The 11,620-nt window shown below is 42.0% G+C and overlaps 1 non-coding gene across 1 annotated transcript; it reads left to right on the forward strand.

Annotated features, from left to right (window-relative positions):
• The first annotated feature begins 11,293 nt into the window (after positions 1 to 11,293).
• On the forward strand, positions 11,294 to 11,400 carry LOC132351336 (U6 spliceosomal RNA). The gene has a single exon (XR_009498275.1). It is a non-coding gene; the product is annotated as a U6 spliceosomal RNA (small nuclear RNA).
• The last annotated feature ends 220 nt before the right edge of the window (positions 11,401 to 11,620 follow it).

Consider the following 11,620-nt stretch of genomic DNA (forward strand, 5'->3'; position numbering starts at 1 on the left):
GATGGAAAGGAGCTCCTGACAACCAAGCCAAATCTGTGGTCTGGAAGCATTATCTAAAGTGTCTCAAACCTGGAGATGATCAAGATGAACCCACCATGCTTGGCCTTGGAGTACCTTAGCCCCCTTAGGGGGCTCTTTGTTTCAGGGATTTCATAAGCTCTCAACTCACTGACCTTATGAATCCTGATTTGTACCTTGAGAGAGTCTTCATCATTGAAGGTACCTATAAGGGGGGTCATGTCATTTCCTTGCCTCTCAGATTTACTGAAACATAGGAGAAAATAGCGAAGATTCTTCTCCATGCCTGCCTTCCTCATCCTAGGGCTCCCTGCCACTGGCTCTCAGCCTCACAGAAGCACATACTTCATGCCCAGCTGAATCCATGTTAGCCGAGCCCGGAAGGATCATCCAACCCTTTCCTGTTCTGCCTTCACTGTAATAATCAAAGCATCAAAAAGATGTTCCAAACCATAGACTTGTCTGTCTCTTTTGCCTGGTTATTGCAAGTTGGACTTGCAAGAAGCTGCTCATTTGCACCCTGCAGAACCTAGACCTTATCCAGTGTGAAGGGAAAGGCTACCTAAGGGGGACAGGAGGTGCATTAGAAGCACATTTAAGGTAGAGCACCAAGTGAGCATGCCTCCGGAGCAGCCGTTAACAGATATGCCTTTGTTCACCTCTGCATCCCCAACGCCTGGAATGATGCCTGCCATATTATAGACATTCAGTACGGATTTGTGGAGTAAATGAACAATCCTTGCCTTCTGTAGCCTTACTTGCCCCTGATCCTTGGCTTCTGGTCTTTTCCTCACACTCTGCCTTTGGCATCTTTCACTTACAGACTGATTCAAGACTGACTTCCCCACATTTTGATCTGACATTTACTTTTTCCTTTGCCATAATAGTTCACGAATACCTCTGTTTTCAGTTTTTTATGCTCTGTATTTTTCTAGGCAAATGAAAAGAGCTGGAGGGGTCAAGTTATCTGGCTTCTGGTTCTAGTTCTGACCATAGGTAAATCTTGTAACCTCTCTGGGCTTTCCATGAAAATGGGTTGGGTGACCCAAGCGTGGGAAATGGATACAATATCTCTTACTTGCTCTTGAGGAATATTACAAGTTCTAGGGAGTCTTGCAGTAAATAAAACTGGTTCAATATTGTTTAAATGCAGTATTTTCAACATTCTTTTGATTAAGGAGCCTCTGCCTTTTTTCTCCACATGAGGCCTATTGACACATATGGAATTAGGATTCCAGGGGGTAGACACACTTTGGGAATTGCTGGAGTAGAGACTCTGGAATCTGTTTGAGGACTAATATTATCTGATTAAATTCATTTGCATTAAGGTGAAAGGCAAGGACATCTTATCACCAAGCAAATGATATAAAATGAAGAGAATGACAGGAGGTCTGAGAGCATTCTCCCAAAGGAAATTATAGTGTCCCTCTTTGCCAACTTCCTTTTGTCTGTCCTGTTTTATGGGTCTGCCATTTATCAGCAATTAATGAGCCCAAGTGGAGTCAAAGCCTCCACCTTCCGTATAGTGGGGATCTAAGCTGTACTGGGGGGTGGGGTGGAGGAGCCAGCTGCAGCTTTTTATCTTTGGTGACAACAAGCAGTTCTGTTCCTTCTTGGGCAGTCACCGGGTTCATGAATAGTGCCACAGTCTTTTAAAGCTAGGACTGCTCTTTTGATGTACAAGTTCATATGACTCCACCATGGGCAAGGCCTTCTGTCCTATTCCACCCCTCCCCCTTCCTGTGTTTGTCTTTGCCCTTGCAAGAGTTTTGGCTCCCAGCCAAAATGAAACCAGTGAGTTGCCCAATTCAGAGAAATAAAGGAAAACAACCCCCTCCTCAATTTGATGGTCAATAGCTCTGGGGGAGATATAATAAACCTCTTCATTAAGTAAATGCAGCTTTTAGATAAGTGAAGAATTATATCTCCAAAGCTATTCTTTAGAACTTGTGACGGCTGGACATAGTCAGAGGCTGCCGGCTGCCATGGAGATGGAATTTAAGTATAGAATTTGAGGGACTTTGGCTTGCGTGGTTTTCTTCTTCCCAGCCCCACCTTGCAGTTTGGTATATTTTTTAAAAATTTGAACTATAAACTAAACACAACTTCTAATGCAAAGAGTCAAACAAAAAGATACTTTTTTAGAATAATTTATTCTTATCTTTTTAGAATCTATCCATTTTGTGTAATACTGATGTGTATCAACTTTGCCAAGACTGCTAAGAAGAGCCCAGGCCTCCTGCCACCCATAACGGTACAAGGAAGGGGGGCAGGGGGAACTCCATCACTGGTGTCACCTCTACCAAATGGAACAAAAGCTTTGGTGTTTTCTGACCAAAAACCTCTTTCTTCCTTCCTGTGCCCAGACATTGACTTGGTTCTTTGCAGAGCAAGCTCCACCCACATGTAAAAGTTGGCCAAATACATCTCCTTCCCAGTGACTAAAATTCCCATTTTTAGGGCCACTCTATATGATTCAGGCATCATCTGCAGAAGATCCCAGCTAAGATGTAGTGAGCAAGGATGGGCTGTCCTTTCAAACATGGCTGTTCATTACTTTCCACTTCTCCCTCATTCTGCTCCATCCCTGCTGGCCTCCTTACAATTGTTCAAACACTTCAGGCATGCATCTAACTCAGGGGTTTTGTATTTGCTGTTCCCTCCAACTAGAATGTTCTTCTCTGGGTATACCATGGCTCACCCTCTCCTCTCCTACAAGTCTTTACTCAAATGTCATTTTGTCAGTGAGGCTGGCATAACCACCTTATGTGAAATAGCAGTTTCCCCACCCAACAATTCCTAGCCTCCTTTCTTGCTTTATCTTTCTCCATAGCACTTACCACTGTCTAACACATCTTTTGCTTATTTGTTTTACTCATGATCTTCTTCCCCCACTAAAATGCTGGTCCATAAGGGCAAGGATTTTGTCTGTTTTGTTTGCTGCTACAATCTTAGCAATGACATGTCTAGAGCAGTGCCTGGCCATGGAACACACTCACTATTTTTTGAATGAATGAATGAATTCCTGGATAACTACCACCTAACAGAGATCAGGGCCCTGAGACAAGGGGCACTAGGACTGCTCAATTTTGACTGTGGCCTTGGTGAACAGCTCAAAGAGGAGAATCTGAAATCACAGGGCTCTGGGCACAGAGTTGGCAAGCACAGGGGTAAAAGTGTTGAAGATACTCATTTCTCAGGTCACAAGAATGATACCTAGTAGTGTTTTAAGCACTTCCAAGTCCTCCTTCCTACTGTCTATGAGTTTCTTCTCATCATCAGAAAATTGCAGTTGTGTCTTCTGTTAACCATTAGCACCCCTGTTCCTCCAGGCACAGCCAGTGATGAATGGTTCCATCAAAAACAGGCCCTCTTTTGCTTAAACCCATGCATAGATGAAGGAGACTCCCAAACATTCCTCAGAAACCAGCAATTCTACCTCAATTAGTGGCACTTCTACTTTCCTCCAGCCTCCACATTAAGGCCATCCTCCAATTCTCTCTTTGACCCTCTAGATCCAACCAGTTGCCAGGATATGGTAATTTTATTTCCAAAATGCCTCTTGCATCCTTTGCCTCTCTCTCATTCTCATCACCACAGCCCTCATCTGGCCCTCATTAGCTCTTAACTGGCTATGGCAATAGCTGCCCAACTGGTTTCCTATCTCTAGTTTCTTCCTCTCCCAACCCTGCTCTGAACAGCTGTCACTATAATGTTCCCAAAGAACAAATGTAATATCACTCTTACAATTCCTACAAAAAGCCAATGGCTCCCCATCACCCTTGAGATGGGTCCTTTAATCTACCTTCCAGGCTTTCCACCCACAAGTCCCCTAAATAAACTTCCACCATAGCCTGGTCTGCTCATGTACCCAAGTACTTCTTGTCTCCCAAATAAATCATGTGCTTTCCACTCTTCACATCTTGGTTTCTTCCTTCCCCACTCTGTCTACCCACTTCTAATCATATGCCCTCATTTTCTCTCTGTGTCTATTGAAATCTCATCCAAAGATTCCCCCAAGGCCCATTTGTTGATTTGTTCAGTCAATCAGAATAGAGATTAGGAAAAGCTCAAACCTCTGTTCTCCCCAGATCTCCTATATCAGAAATGATCTTTCTTCTGTATATGTCCCGTGCATTTATCACATGCTCCCTTAATTAGTGCTATTATTCATATATATATATAATTATTTCTCCAGCCAGCCTCTTTGTATGGTCCTTGAGGACAGAGACTTTTGTGCCTCTATTTCATTCCCAGAATACTTTACATGACAGCTTGCTCATAGCAGGTGCCCACACCTATTCAGGGAAGCAGCTAAAAACACATCTCACTGGCCCTCTAAAGGTCACTATAATCCTTTCAAGGTCACGTTATCGATTATAACTGGTGAACCATCACCCAGGAATATTTCCCCTTCCCCCATCCCCACAGCCAGCAGGACTCACAGTCCTCAAGGTGGCCAGCGGTTATGCAAAGCTGAGTGGAAAATAATGTTACACAACTTCCTCCAAGATGAATCTTAAAAAGGAAATCATCAGGGTGAGAAGAACAGAGACTTGATTTACCAGTTGAGGCTGTCGTACCAGGTGCATACACATAATTTCTCTCTCGAATGCCCTGTGGCACACACCTGGATATCCTGGGTGCCTCGTTTATTGGGCAAGCAATTTGGTGGCACGTAAAACAAACCTGGAACTAGAGGGGTAGTCTGAGAGAATGAGGATAAGAAGAAAAAAAAAATGGAAGGAGAGAAAGAAGGAAGGAAGGAAAATTTTGGTTTCAACTTGCCAGGCAAGAACATTGTGAAAGGAAACAAGCAGAAAGATATTTGTAATATGACAATATGTAGCCTCTGCTGTTGGTCTCATTCTAACTCACCACTGTTGTCTATCATTTTCTGGCTGTTTTGTGTATACCCTGCCTTCCCAACAGTACAGACTTCCCACATTTACCAGTTTACATGTCTTCTCTTGCCTTGACTGTGAACTCTTAGAAGAAGAAGCACATTCCTTTATCTCTGTATCCTTGGCCCCAAGCACAGCATCTGGTATATAATGGGCACTCAGAATGTGTATCAATGATGGTGATGTAAAGCTGTGTTTCCACAACTTTAATTACTAGCATGCCAACCTTGTGCTTTTTGTTCTAACCAAGTATCATCACCTGTACGATTATTTGCTTCTTTCAATTGATTCATGCTTTTTTTTTTTTTAACTTTGTGCCATTCTTTGCAATCATATCTGTGAAATCACACAGATTGATAAGCAGGTTATATTTTTCCTAATACATGTTAAAACAAGTAGATAACTGTTAAACAGTATTCATTCAGGTACCGCCTAAATCAGCACACCTGTGGTAGGCAGATCACTTTGGGGAAATACTGATTAGGCTTTGTTCTCTAAAATTGTGGAATAATTAAGTGTATCAGTTCTATACTTTAGGCCTTTCAGTGGGAATCCTGCACACACTCGTCCACGTTGTCTTTCTTTAGAAGAAAGTTAACACTCTGAGTTTAACTTTTTCTATGTACCAATTGTTTAATTCGTGCAGCACAATTTGTATCTAAGGAAAGAGGGGTTATTTTTTCATCTTCCCAGTTATTGATAGGCTGATTCTGATCTTGAGGTGTTTGGCCATTTTAGCAATCAGTGATGAAGATTTTCTCAAATCCTGTCTTTCCACTCTCCCTCATCCTCTCACCCCAATATCTTCCCCAAATCTGGATAGTCTACCTGGGAACTGGCTCTAAAAAATTCTCCAGAAGATAAACAGGTGAAATGCACAGCAGATAATTCCCAAAAGAGGAAATGTAATTCATCATGGATATGGGAAAATAGGCAACCCTACTAGTAATCAAACGAATGCAGATTACACATAATATATTCTTTTAAACATTTTAAATAAGAGGGATTTTTTAAAAATGATGCTTAATGCAAAGAAGGTGGGCTGAAATTGATAATCTCATCCTCTGCATGGGGCCATATGATGCACAGTGACTACGGGAACTGCTAAAACATTTCCAACTCGACATTTGGCAAAATGTGAATCAAGCGCTCACGGTTGCAATGAGGCCTTCGATCTGGTGGCAATTCTGTTTCTAGAAATCTAGTCTATGGGAATAACTCTATATATGGAAAAGATTATATGCATGAACATGTTTGTTGCTATATTATGTTTTCCTTAGTAAGTGAAAACTGAGGAAAGACCAAAATACCAACAATGAAGATAGTGAGTAAAATTGGTAATCTATTTCCATTCACTGGATGATTATACACCCATTAAAAACCAGATTGATGGGCTTCCCTGGTGGCGCAGTGGTTGAGAATCTGCCTGCCAATGCAGGGGACACGGGTTCGAGCCCTGGTCTGGGAAGATCCCACATGCCGCGGAGCAACTAAGCCCGTGAACCACAACTACTGAGCCTGCGCGTCTGAAGCCTGTGCTACGCAACAAGAGAGGCCGCGATAATGAGAGGCCCGCGCACCGCGATGAAGAATGGCCCCCACTTGTCGCAACTAGAGAAAGCCCTCGCACAGAAACGAAGACCCAACACAGCCATAAATAAATAAATAAACCCAAAGTTAAAAAAAAAAAAAAAAAGTTGGTGTGTTAAGGTGCTCAGAAAAAAAAAAAAAAAAACCAGATTGATGAAAACACTTTATAACATGGCAGAATGCTTTGGGTATAATAAGATATAAAATTTTATACATAATGATGATAAATATGTAAAATATATGCACATAAGAAGACACCATGAGGAAATGCCCTTGCTCCTGGCAGGGCAGTGTGCCTAATGGTTAAGTGCATGAACTCTGGCATCAGATTGTCTGTGTTTGCAACTTGGCTTTGCTGCTTATTAGCTTTGTGACCTTGGGTGAGTTGCTTAAGTTCTCTAAGACTAAGTTTTTCTCATCTGTAAAATGTAATAGGTATCTCACCATGTTGTCCTGAGGATTAAATAAGGTAATTTGTGTAAAACATTCAGCACAGGGCTGGCACACGATGGCACTGACTAAATCGTTAGTTATTCATCCTGCAAATATTTATCAATCATTGACTATGTGCAAGACACCTAATATGCTGGTAAATCATGGGATAATTTCATCTCCCTTCTGTTTTCTGCAACATGCTTATATTATCTTTAAAAGGAAACACTCCACTGGGCCTACTTTGGCTGGTCACCCTATCAGCAGGCTATCCTAAGAGTGTGCTAATCATGTTTCCTAGCTTTTCTCCTCTCATCCATTCCAAATCGATGTCATACCCTTGCTTCAGCATCTTCCCTGGGGCCCCATTGCTTGCAAGGTAAAGTCCAACATCCTTACTTAAGAATTTTCAAAATCTGGCCTCAATCTACCCTTTTTAAAAAAAAAATTTGTATTTATTTATTTATGTCTGCATTGGGTCTTCGCTGCTGCGCGCTGGCTTTCTCTAGTTGCAGCGAGCGAGGGCTACTCTTGGTTGCAGTGCGCGGATTTCTCATTGCGGTGGCCTCTCCTGCTGCGGAGCACGGGCTCTAGGCACACAGGCTTCAGCAGTTGTGGCTCGCGGGCTTAGTTGCTCCGCGGCATGTGGGATCTTCCCGGACCAGGGCTTGAACCCGTGTCCCCTGCATTGGCAGGCGGATTCTTAACCACTGCACCACAAGGGAAGCCCTCAATCCACCCTTGATGTGTCATTTCTTGCCATTCCCTCTGTACTCTCTGTTCAAAACACTCTACTTCCCAATCCCAAACCTGCAGAGAACAGCCACTGTCAGAACCCTCGATTTCATGCAGCATGACACTGCAGATAGCAAATTTTAGCCTCCTTTAAAATGGTGATTCTTGGACCACAACCCCAAGGATTTGGATTCAAAAGTCTGCAGTGGGACCTAGGAATTTGCTTCTTTAATAAGTATCTTGCATGATTCTGAGACAAGGTTCAGGGATACCAACTGAGAAACACACCATTCTCTTCTCTGCCTGGTAGACACATCTGCACTGTGCCAGGCACAGCTGAAAAGTTTGTTTGTTTTCTTGCCTTCCTCTTCAACCTCTGTACTTCTGTGGTATTTTATCCCAACTTCTAAGGCCATCATTTCCTTGTGCTTTCTTTGCTGACTTACTTCTCTAGCTGCCTCTCCCATGAACCATGAGCTCCTATATTTCAGAAACTATGTCTTGTTTACCCATATAGCCCCCTACCCGGCATGATAACTGGCACGTAGTAGACACAGATGTCTATGGGATGTACTCGTTCATTGGCATTAACTGTGGATGACTGGATGATTCCATTGGCTACACTGAGCTCTAGTTCACTTGTAACTACCACGTCTGACCTTACTGATGCTGATTATTGGCTCTGCTCATTTACCTCCCAGGCCATGGAAAGCCAGCACACTTTCTCACAGGGACAATTTAGAATGTAACCTGCAACCACACAGCTAGCATGCTCTGAAAGAGAGAAGGAACTTGAGCCAAACACCATGAAGTTCAACATGGATGGCATGTAAACTTCTGTCTAGAAGAGGTTAACTAACATTGAGGAATCACACTGCAGACAGGTGAGCAAGGCACAAACCCAGCTTGGGTGCCCAGATCCCAACAGACTCACCATGAGCTTTCCTGCTTAAATGCTAGAATAGCATAGTAGCTATTCACATGGGCCCTAAAGTCAGACTGCCTTCAATTACAACTCCACCAGCTGTGTGACCCTGGACATGTTCTATAACCTCTCTCTGCTCCAGTTTCCTGATCTGTAAAATGCAGCTAATAACACTACCTAATTCATGCAGTTGCTGTAAAAAGTAAATGAACTAAAATATATACAATCTTTAGAATTACCTTTGGTACATAGTAACTGCTCAATAAATGGCAGCTGTTAAAATTAGATTTCTAAACTATATCATGGATTCAATGCGCACTTCAGATTGAAAATTTTGCTCTGGTCTTTTTTTTTTCCAAACACATGCTGAAATTTTCTGTAGTAGTAATCTTTGTCCTTGCTTAACTCCAACCTTGGGGACCTGACTTATTGCCTATCAGATTGGCTTCAGTTCTATAGGACCTGCAGAAACCACAGTAATATCAAGCTAATAGACTTTCTAATTCATGTGTTGGAGATAAGTTTGAAGTTGGAAAAATATGGCAAAAGAAAATATAAGAGTGTTACATATGTAGATGGGGGGGAAGAAATTAAGCATCCCCAAAATGATAGGATGAAGAGAGATTTTGAAAAGAAAAATCTGATAAGAAACAAAGTCCCATCTATTCAAAATTGCTAGCAATGTCTTGCATGAAAATATGCCCCCTACCTTTTAACTCGCTGAGAAAACTGAGGCATCAGTCTGCTCTCAGCGTTGAGAGCCTAGTACGGGCCAATGTGGAGCTCAGCACTTTACATAAATTGCCTCTTTTAATACTCGTTTGCAGTCACTGCTCTTCTTATTTTACAGAGGGGAAACTAATTACATTACCAGTAACAGCAAAACTGGATTCATACCCAGCTCTAGAGTTTTAAGTTTTACCAGCTTCCCTGTTGCTCTTAATTATGCCCCTCATAAACTTTTGAGTGGTATTTCATGGCCTAGAGATTAATAGAAAATATTTATACAAGGCCATTTTCCAGTTCTAGCTCTGCATCCCCCAAAGCCTGTGAGGAGGAAATGCCTCCAATGATCCCCCTGCTGAAGTCCTAACTCCCAGTACCTCGGGATGTGACCTTATTGGAAATAGGGTCATTGCAGATGCAACTAGTCAAGTTACGATAAGGTCATACTGGAGGAAGGTGGTCCGCTAGTTCAATATGACTGGTGTCCTTAGAAGAAGAGAAGAGATACTGAACATGAGGGGAGAAAGCCATGTGAGGCACTGATGTGCTACAGAGCAAGCCAAGGAACCAAGGAACACAAGGATTGACAGCCTGGAGGAGAGGAAGGATTCTCCGCGACAGGTTTCAGAGGGAGCATGGACCTGATGACACCTCGATTTCGGACTTCTAGCCTCCAGAAAACTGTGAGACAACAAGTTTCTGTTGTTCGAAGCCACCCGGCTTCTGTACTTTGTTATAGCAGCCCTAAAAATCTCATACATTCCCCCTGGAGTTGGGGGCAGCGTTCTTTCCCGCCCATGAAAATAAACAGAGAACATCCTTTTGTGGGTTTTTACCACTTCAGCCCCCAAGAGCTGGGCTGTCTGCTGTCACTGTGATTATGTAATGGCAATCATGACGATGACATCATGGCAGACACTGTGGGTTTCTCCCCAGTAGCCATCCTTTCCTGCTTTGGCTAACAGATCCCTATTTTACTCAGCTATTAGCCCTGCATCCTTCGTGGGGCCTTTTAGTTCTGTAATCACGTGGACTTCATGTATTTGAAACAATGTTCTGATTGGACCCATCAAACTGAATTAACTACTTAAAAAAATTTTTTTATTGGAGTATAGTTGATTTACAATGTTGTGTTAGTTTCAGGTGTACAATAAAGTGAATCAGTTATACATATATCCACTCTTTTTTAGATTCTTTTCCCATATAAGTCATTACAGAGTACTGAGTAGAATTCCCTGTGCTATACAGTAGGTCCTTATTAGTTATCTATTAGTTATCTATTTTAATAGTGTGTATATGTCAATCTCAATCTCCCACTTTATCCCTCCCCCTCTTTCCCCCCTGCCTAATTAGCTTCTTACAGCCCATTTTGTGAGTGACACTAGCTCAGAGCTCAGGAATTTGCCAGGTTTTACCATCCACATGCTAAGACCAAATGGGCTTCTGCAGGCTGCCTTTTCAGACTGAAAGGATGAAGTGAATGATTCATCCACCAGCTTGAAAAGTTAATTCGTTTGGTGGCTTGTGTGGCATAATTACCAGCACTTACAGATCCCAACAACAGCATCACCGGCAAACCCATGGGGAGGTAAGTGGTCATCTCTCGTGCTTCTTCTCTCTACCCTCCCTCAAACCAAACTGGTAGATGGGCATATTTTAAAATGCTTCTTCTTATTCATATTGAGCTTGATAATTTTATTTTTTTAACATCTTTTTTTACATACTGACTGATTCCACTGATATAGAGTTCAAAAGTAGGCAAGCGAGTATATTCTGTTAGAAGTGAGGACAGAGGGGTTACAGTTACATCAGGGGGCCTCAGGGGTGCTGGTACTGTTGTCTTTCTTGAGATGGGTGCTGGTCATACAGGTGTGTTCATCTTATAACATTTGCGACTTGTGCATTTTTCTGTATCTATGTTGTGTTTTTAGTGTCAATTATTTTCTTAAAGATCTTATTTTGGGCGCTCGCTTCGGCAGCACATATACTAAAATTGGAATGATACAGAGAAGATTAGCATGGCCCCTGCGCAAGGATGACACGCAAATTCATGAAGCGTTCCGTATTTTTGATGGGTACTAGGTATGAATGTTTCTTACAAATTGCATCTGTGTTAAAGCTAATTATTACAGTTCATAATAAGTTTAACTAATTGTATAATGAAAATCACTTTAAAGATCCATAGAAAGCACTAAAATGTTAAAATATATTTTCAAAACTGCAATAAGTGTTTAATGCACAAAGCAAAATCTAAGACTAAATTTTTGTTGTTAGTGCTGTTATTTTGTTC

The sequence above is a fragment of the Balaenoptera ricei genome, chromosome 16, assembly GCF_028023285.1.
Source record: "Balaenoptera ricei isolate mBalRic1 chromosome 16, mBalRic1.hap2, whole genome shotgun sequence".
In the NCBI taxonomy this organism is placed as follows: Eukaryota; Metazoa; Chordata; class Mammalia; order Artiodactyla; family Balaenopteridae; genus Balaenoptera; species Balaenoptera ricei.